The sequence below is a fragment of the Polypterus senegalus genome, chromosome 13 (genome assembly GCF_016835505.1).
Source record: "Polypterus senegalus isolate Bchr_013 chromosome 13, ASM1683550v1, whole genome shotgun sequence".
NCBI classification, from domain to species: Eukaryota; Metazoa; Chordata; class Cladistia; order Polypteriformes; family Polypteridae; genus Polypterus; species Polypterus senegalus.
In genome coordinates, this window is record NC_053166.1 from 159,981,074 (window position 1) to 159,989,725 (window position 8,652).

The window sequence follows — 8,652 nt, forward strand, 5'->3', positions numbered from 1 at the left end:
ATATACAACACAACCACAACAGTATACTGACTTGGGGTTGCTTTACCTCAACATGTTCAAATCGTCTCTGTTTCAACAATACGACGATTCCTCTCATTTGTACTGAACACTCCATCCTGCCCTGTTTTGCTTTGCAATGCAAAACTTTAGCATCAATTGTTTTAAATGACTACTGAAAGGCACTATATTATAAAAAAAAAGACACAACACTACTTTGGCTTTTTGGTACCTAATCTGTATAAGTAAGGCTTTTCTTTATTTCAACAAGAAGTTAATTCCCTTCATTCAAACTGACCCCTCCATTTTGTCTAACCTCCAAATGATACCTTTTTGGGTTTAAATGCAAATGCTTTTCTATTTGGTGATGCTTGTGGATCCAAGAAATTTGAGTGTTGAAAGGCACTATACATATACATACATACATATATACATACACATATATATATATATATATATATAAACACAACCACAACAGTATACTGACTTTGTGCTGCCTTACCTTTCCATTTTAGAATCTCTGTTTCAACGATACGCTTGTTCCCTCAATTCGTACCGACCTCTCCATCCTGCCCTGTGTTGCTTTTAGACACACAACCTTTGCGTGAATTAGTTTGTATGACTACTGAAAGCCACTATATTATAACTCAGCCACAGTAATGCTTTGGGTTTCTGCTGCCTTTTCTTTATTTCAATAATGTGCCAATTCCCTTCATTCAAAATTAGCCCCTCCATTTTTGCACTGTTCCCACCCCCAAATATCACAATTTATGGGTTTACGTACATGCAAATATTTTTCTACTGGTGTGCTTTTTGTGGACTCAAGAACTTTTGACTCCTGAAAGGCACTATATACAACACAACCACCCGATACTATAGCGATTTTGTGCCACCTTACCTCTCTATACACGTTAGAATCTTTCAATATGCCGATTCCTTTTCATTCGTACTGACCATTTGGATTCATGCATCAATTATTTTGTATGACCCCGGGAGGCACTATATTATAACGCATAGACAATAACACTTTGGCTTTCTACTACTGAATCTTTACAAGTAAGGCTTTGTCTTTCTTTCAACAATATTCTCATCCCCTTCATTCAAACTGACCTCTTCATTCTACGACAGCTTTCTGGTTTGTAAATGCAAATGATTTTCTACTGGTGTGTTGCTGATGGATCCAAGAGCGTTGACTCCTGAAAGGCGCTATATACTGCACAGCCACAATCCTTAACTGATTTTACACGTTAGAATCTTCTGTGTTTCAGCAATATGTGGCTTCCTCTCATTCATACTGACCACTCCACCCCACCCTGGATTGATTTTGAATGTTAGACATTTGCATGAATTGTTTTGAATGACTCCAGTAAGGCACTATATTATAACAGAGCCACAATAAGTGCTTTCCTAATCTTTATAAGTAATGCTTATTTTTTTATTTTTTTAAAGAATGATTCCCTTCATTCAAACTGACCCCCACCCTCCATTTTGTCCAAAGACACCTTTTGGGGTTTATGTGCAAATGGTTTTCTACTCTTGTGCTGCCTGTGGGATCAAGACCTCTGAGCACTATATCTCCACTCAGCCAGTACCATGACTTGGGATTGGTGCTGTCTCTGTTCGGCGTTATTCATTATTCATTCGTTATTTATTATACTTGGCGGTCTCGTGGTCTGGAACCCCTACAGATTTTATTTTTTTTCTCCAGCATTTGGAGATTTTTTTTTTTTTTTTCTGTCCACCCTGGCCATCGGACCTTACTTATTCTATGTCAATTAATGTTGACTTATGTTTATTTTTTATTGTGTCTTCTATTTTTCTATTCTTCATTTTGTAAAGCACTTTGAGCTACATTTTTTTGTATGAAAATGTGCTATATAAATAAATGTTGATTGATTGATATTCAATAATACGCTGATCCCCCACCCCCCATTGTATCAAACATTGGGTTACAGTTTTGATGTCTTCCTATATCTCTTTCGTTTCTCTGGCTGCTTGACTGAACCCACGTATCTGCTCCTCGCCCTCCTCCTTTTCTCTCTAGCGGGACAGGGCAGGCTCATCCCTCCTATATAAGGGAAAGGCTCCCGTTTCTTGCTATAAATCACCCGTAGATGTTTGTTTTTTATGTGCGTGTTTTTTTTTTTTTCCAAGACTCCAGGTATGTACTCGGAGAAGCAGACGCAGCAGAGAGGGAGAAAGGGCAACGATGGAAAGCATCGGGGATGTCTGGTCCTTGTCATGGTACGATACAAAGAGGGGATCCTGCCAGCGGAGTTCCCATATAAGGGAAATGAGGGCCGACAGAGAATCCCTCGGCATTCTGGCAGCGGAGCAGCTGCCTAAATATGGTGTCACTCCTCCGACTCCTTCACTCTTGTCGCCTCAATGCCTGCCTGCCTTTCTTTCTTTCTTCCTTCTACCCCACAAGCCAGGAGTTCCATGCAAACGAGCGTGCAGGCCACAGCCTGGGGTCATGTTACACAGTGCGGGCACCCCGGTCTCTCCAGTTAACAAATGATGTGCACAGACGTGGGAAGACTTGCCAGCACATAGCACGCCCAAAAACGGCATGCTGGTGGCAGTGGCACGGGAGATGGAAAAGCCGGTGATCCCTGTTCAGCTACTGACCCTCTGACTAAATCACTCACTACTCTTGTGCCCTTCAGGAGTCCATTAGACCCAAAAGGTGAAGGGTTTAAGACCTGGCTGGTCTCGGCTCAACCACAGACCATTTCAATACCTGACCAGCAGAAGAGTTTTTATTTCAGGTTTGAGAAGCCCCTCTCCATCACTCAGGACATCAAACCATCTGATTGATCTTTCTGTCAGTCTGACTGCACCTCTGGGCCGTCTTTACAGCATTATAGGCCCCCGGGCAAAGCAGTGCGCGGGGTCCCCTACCTACACAACCACTCAGCAAGTCCCAACATACATAGATTAGCATGAGGCCCCCGGGCAACTGCCCAGCGTGCCTATGTGTTATGAAGGCCCTGCTGCACCTCCCTTCTCCAGATTTCTATGCATGAAGTCCATTTGCTCTTCTGGAGACAGAAATGTCGTGAAACTTCTGGTCCAGGCACTAAAGGCTGATTTTTACATTTGTGTCAAACCTACACCACCAAAAGCAGTTTATACTTCTGCAAAGACACAGGCCTGAACATTAGTTGGAGGTGCTTGCAGCGTGCAAGAAAAGTGAACGATCCATTATAATGCAGGCACTTTTCTTCCTCCAGGATCACCTACCTTTCTTGCTACACATTTTCTTCCATAGGCAAAACGTGTTTGTCCCTCACCTTTTCATAAATTTGCCAACTTCCAAACTGGAAGATGAACAAAAACACATTTCAGGAAATGCATAGTTACCAAACTGGCCAATCAGACTGGTAGGGGCCTGTGTAAGGTTTGCATCGATGCAACACATAGTGTCACATTTTTGAGAAGATGCGCCTCAGGCTACACCATAGACAATGCAGACTACGGTGCAGGCTCGACACAGAAGTATAAATCAGCCTTCATACAGTACATTGTTTTCTCGTGTATTTGCAGAAATTGTCACTCACCCTTTGACTCAATACAAACTTCCTACCTGTTTCAAAGAATCCGCAATCATCCCCGAACTGAAGAAGGAAAACACTTACAGTCTAAATGAGACTGTGGTCATAATGAAGTCATCTGAACGTCGGATTCTTTAGAGCAGGGATTCTCAATCTCGGGCCTGGGGACCCCCTGCGGCTGCAGGTTTTTGTTCCAACCAACTCCCATTTTTCATTGGACTCTTAGCCTAATTATGTGAGTCGTTATTTCCCAGTTTCTGTGTTTTGGAGTCAATGTAGAAATTACAAACTAAGTTTGGTAGATTTTTATTAAAATGCAATAAGCTGTGATATGGGGGGGGTGGCACGGTGGCACAGTGGGTAGCACTGCTGCCTTGCAGTTAGGAGACCCGGGTTCGCTTCCCGGGTCCTCCCTGCATGGAGTTTGCATGTTCTCCCCGTGTCTGCGTGGGTTTCTTCCCACAGTCCAAAGACATGCAGGTTAGGTACATTTGAGGACCTAAATTGTCCCCAGTGTGTTGGTGTGTGTGTGTGTCCTGCGGTGGGCTGACATCCTGCCCGGGGTTTGCTTCCTGCCTTGCGCCCTGCGTTGGCTGGGATCGGCTACAGCAGACCCCTGTGATGCTGTGTTAGGATATGGTGGGTTAGATAATGGCTGACTGACTGACTGTTATATGGGGAATAGGTAGGTTTTTTTAAGTCGCTAACAGTATTTTGAACTTAATTTTCATTCTGCTTTTCCAGGCGTTCTGGTTATTTAATCGATTCTTTACTAATTAGTGGGTCTGACACTGAAGTTGTTTTTTTGCTTTCATCATTCTGAGTGTCTGCTGTGCTGGTTGTTAATGGTCACTATTAGGGTTAAATCAGGAAGGGCATCCGGTGTAAAATTTTGCCAAATCAATATGTGGCCAACAATACAAATTTCCATACCGGATCGGCCGAGCCCCGGGTTAACAACGACCGCCACCAGTACTGTTAGGCAACAGGGTGCTGGCGGAAATTGGGCTACTGTTGGCTGAAGGAGAAGAAGAGGGGGGAGACGTGTCCAGAGGCAGGAGAAGAGGAGGAAAGTAAAGAGAGTGGAACTGAGGGTAGGAACTTTGAATGATGGCAGTATGACTGGTAAGAGGAGCGAGTTGGCAGATATGATGGAGAGAAGGAAGGTCGATATATTGTGCATGCAAGAGACTAAATGGAATGGGGGTAAGGACAGGTGGATTGGAGGGGGATTCAAATTGTTCTATCATGGTGTGGATGGGAGGAGAAATGGAGTAGGTGTTATTCTGAAGGAACAGCACGTCAAGAGTGTTTTGGAGGTGAGCGTCAGACTGAGTGATGAGTATGAAGCTGGAAATTGGAGGTGTGATGATGAATGTTCAGAGCAGCCGAAAGAAGAAGAAACTACACAGGAAAAGGGGAAATAGGAAAACAACAAAAGAAGGTTCAGCATTTATAGCTTTAGAAAAAATATTTCTGAATGGCTTATAAATGTAAAAACCAGACTGTTCTGTTTTTCTGAATGCAGAATAAGAGAAGAATAAAAAAGATCAGCTAATTAAGTGAGCTCAGTTGTTATTGGTTATTATCACCAATTGTGAATCTGGTTGGAACAAAAACCTGAAGCCACTGTGGGTCCCCAGGACTGAGTCTGGTAACCACTGCTTTGGCGTATCAAGCCTGTCACAGACTATCTGCTTGACCCTCCACAGTTTGCTTACCATGCCGACAGGTCAGTTGAAGATGCAGTGAACATGGATCTCCACTCCAGCTTGTAGAATTTAAACACCTCGTCTACTTATGCCAGAGTCTTACTTGTGGATTTCAGTTCTGCATGTAACCCAATCAGACCAGAGCGTCTCCTTAGCCAACTTCTCAGGATGTACAGTATGTGGACGATGCCACGTGTCTGGATCTCTGACTCTAAGGGGATGAAAAATATATAGAGATTTTTTTTTTAATGTATTAAATAGAACTTGTAATATTTAACTTATGCAATTATATTTTATAACAATTTAGGTAGGATGTAGCTTTGGAGTGTATAAACTGTTTGACCAAGACTATAAATAGATTATACAGCACACAAGGGGAAACTAGCATTACATTTAATGGTGTGGATTATCAGTGTTTCCCAACCTCGGTCCTGGGGGGCCCACAGCGGCTGCAGGTTTTTGTTCCAACCAGATTCCTAATCAGTGACAACGCCTGATAGCACTGATCTCATTTATTTAGCTGGTATTTTTTTTTCTTTTATTCTACATTCAGAAAAGCACAGCAGCAAGATTTTTACATTAATAAGACATTTACTTTTGCAATAAGTTTAAATGTTTCACACTCGTTTGTTGGTTTCATTCTATTTTGCTCTTTCTCTATGCAGTTTTTCCCCTTCGTTGTATCTTATTAATGACAATTAAAAATGAGGCGAGCAGACACCCAGGCAAACAACACGGAATAATCAAATGTGGCAACTACTTTAGAGTCAGACCCACTAATTAGTAAATAATGGATTAATTAAACAATTAGAACACCTAGAAACGTAGAATGAATATCAAAATGAAAATATATAAGAGAAAAAAAACATTACTCCCATATAATTGCTTGGTACATTTTAATATATATATACAGTATATATATATATATTTTTACCAAACTTAGTTTTCTAATTTCTATATTGTTCCCAAAACACAGAACTTGGGAGATAACACATCACTTAATTAGCCCAGGAGTCCAATTAAAAACAGAAGCTGGTTGGAACAAAAACCTGCAGCCACAGTGGGCCCCCAGGACTGAGGTAGGGAAGGACTGGATTAGCTCAGTGACATCAAGCTGTCTGTGCGGCACCACAGGCCGTCTCCCCACACGAGACAGAAAAGGACGGGCTTGCGAAGGTTTAGAAGGAAAAGTTTTAGAATACATTATGGGCCGATTTTGAGACTACTCTTTAACGGGAGTCCGTTAGACAGTGACGTGCACAGACCTTTTGGTGGGCAGTGGCTCACAAAAAAGGAGAATTAACACTTTACAAGATAGGGTTCCCTTTTTTCACATTTTAATCATGGACACAATTTGGTGCCTACCTTTAATTCTGTTTTTTTTATTGCACTGGAAATTTGGATGCATTGATGGGGAGGCTGGGCGGCACGGTGGCGCAGTGGGTAGCGGTAAGGAGATCTGGGTTCGCTTCTCGGGTCCTCCCTGCGTGGAGTTTGCATGTTCTCCCCGAGTCTGCGTGGGTTTCCTCCCACAGTCCAAAAACATGCAGGTTAGGTGCATTGGCGATTCTAAATTGTCCCCAGTGTGTGGTGGGTCTGTGTGCCCTGCAGTGGGCTGGTGCCCTGCCCGGGGTTTGTTCCTGCCTTGCGCCCTGTGATGGCTGGGATTGGCTCCAGCAGACCCCTGTGACCCTGTATTAGGATATAGCAGGTAGGATAATGGATGGATAGATGATGGGGGGCCTTGGCAACAATATATGTCCATGATCATAGATTATACCAGATTGTCAAAAATGACACCATAACCCTTTTATTTTCTTAATATAATGCATTTATAAAAATAATAATAATTTAATTTCTATACACAAATTATTTATTTTGATGCTGCATGAGTTTTAACTTAAAGACTGAATGAACAGAATGTTATGGGACAGCACTGTCATACAAGTTTTCTGTTGCCTCACTTGCACTGTACTTCACAGGATTTCAGAAGTGAAATGTTTCAGAACATTATTCCATCATGCCAAGACCAGCTGTGGGTGCCTCTGTATGTCTGTCAGGTTGCATTGGCTATGTCATTCCAACAGAAGGCGCATCACAAACATGTGTAAGAATTAAATGTATTACTAAAAATATGTTTATTGTGCCATCTGTTGAAATCTCTGTTATATGCTATTTGGTATTGGATTCGTAAAAACTGTGGTAATGTTTATGCCATCTCTTGGAATGGCAAATACAATTTGTTTCATTATTACAAATGTTTGTGATGCGCCATCTGCTGAAATGACAGAGACATAGCAAACAGACACACACTTTGATACACAGACATTTATCCTTTTATTAAGGTTGACCTGCTGTGCTATCCGTCTAAGATGGGTTGAATCTACATAATTAATGCTAACTCAACTGTAATGCTTGCAGTGCACTATCTACTGGAATCTATTTTGTATGCATGTTATAATAATGTCATTCCAACAGATGGTGCATTATAAACATCTGTTGTAATAAAATGCACTGTATAATAATTCTTTGCATTTATATAGCGCTTTTCTCACTACTCAAAGCGCTCTGCAATTGCAGGGCCTTCCTTGCTCAAGGGGCCAACAGAGCAGAGTCCCTATTGGCATTTACGGGATTCGAACTGGCAACCTATGGACTGATGGTCACTTGTATTTGGGCCAAGTGAGGTGCCACCAGAGGGCACCTTCAAATTGAGCCATGTTTTAAGCTATGGACAGCTGGTCATCTGTAGCTGGCCTAAATGAGGTGCTACCAGAGGTTGCGATCTCACTGAGCCATGACTGGCCATGGATGGACAGTCACCTGTGCAGATCCTTAGCCTCAGAGCCACCATTCCTCCCATATGCCTGAAAAGCATGAGGACTGATTTAGATCATTTATGTTAGGTAGTATGGGGGCTGGGTGGGTGGTCTCGTGGCCTCAGAACCCCTGCAGATTTTCTTTTTTTTTCTTCTCCAGTCCTGTGGAGTTTGTTTTTTTTTTCTGTCCTACTGGCCATCGGCCCTTACTTTATTCTTTGTTACTTAGTATTGCCTAATCTTATTTTTATATTTTTCTTTTTACTTCTTTAACTTGTAAAACACTTTGAGCTAATTATTTTGGATGAAAACGTGCTCTATAAATAAATGTTGTTGTTGTTGTTATATGCAGTTTGGGATTCCTATAAACAGTGTTAATGTTTGTGATGCGCCATCTGTTGCTTGAAGTGGGTATGCATAAGTGCTGGTACTGTACGTGTTATACTGATGTATTAACATGAACAGCAGTAGGCATGCAGAGCAGTAGCTTCAAGTGTCGCAACCCAATTTCTGTGGCTTCCCCATCAGAAATTCTTGCCGCACAATCTAAGACCAATGTTAGGTGTT

General features: G+C 42.0%; 1 protein-coding gene across 3 annotated transcripts in view; it reads right to left on the reverse strand.

The window, feature by feature from the left end:
- The window catches only part of myh11b (myosin, heavy chain 11b, smooth muscle), a 77,990-nt gene extending 72,524 nt beyond the window's left edge, over nt 1–5,466 (reverse strand). For 2 of the 3 annotated variants that reach the window (XM_039775315.1, XM_039775312.1), the window contains exon 1: nt 5,276–5,464. The gene's annotated coding sequence lies outside the window, so the exon portion shown is untranslated. Of the gene's footprint in view, nt 1–5,275 lie in introns of all 3 variants that reach the window. The other variant, XM_039775316.1, reaches the window with a different exon arrangement.
- Nucleotides 5,467–8,652: the final 3,186 nt, after the last annotated feature.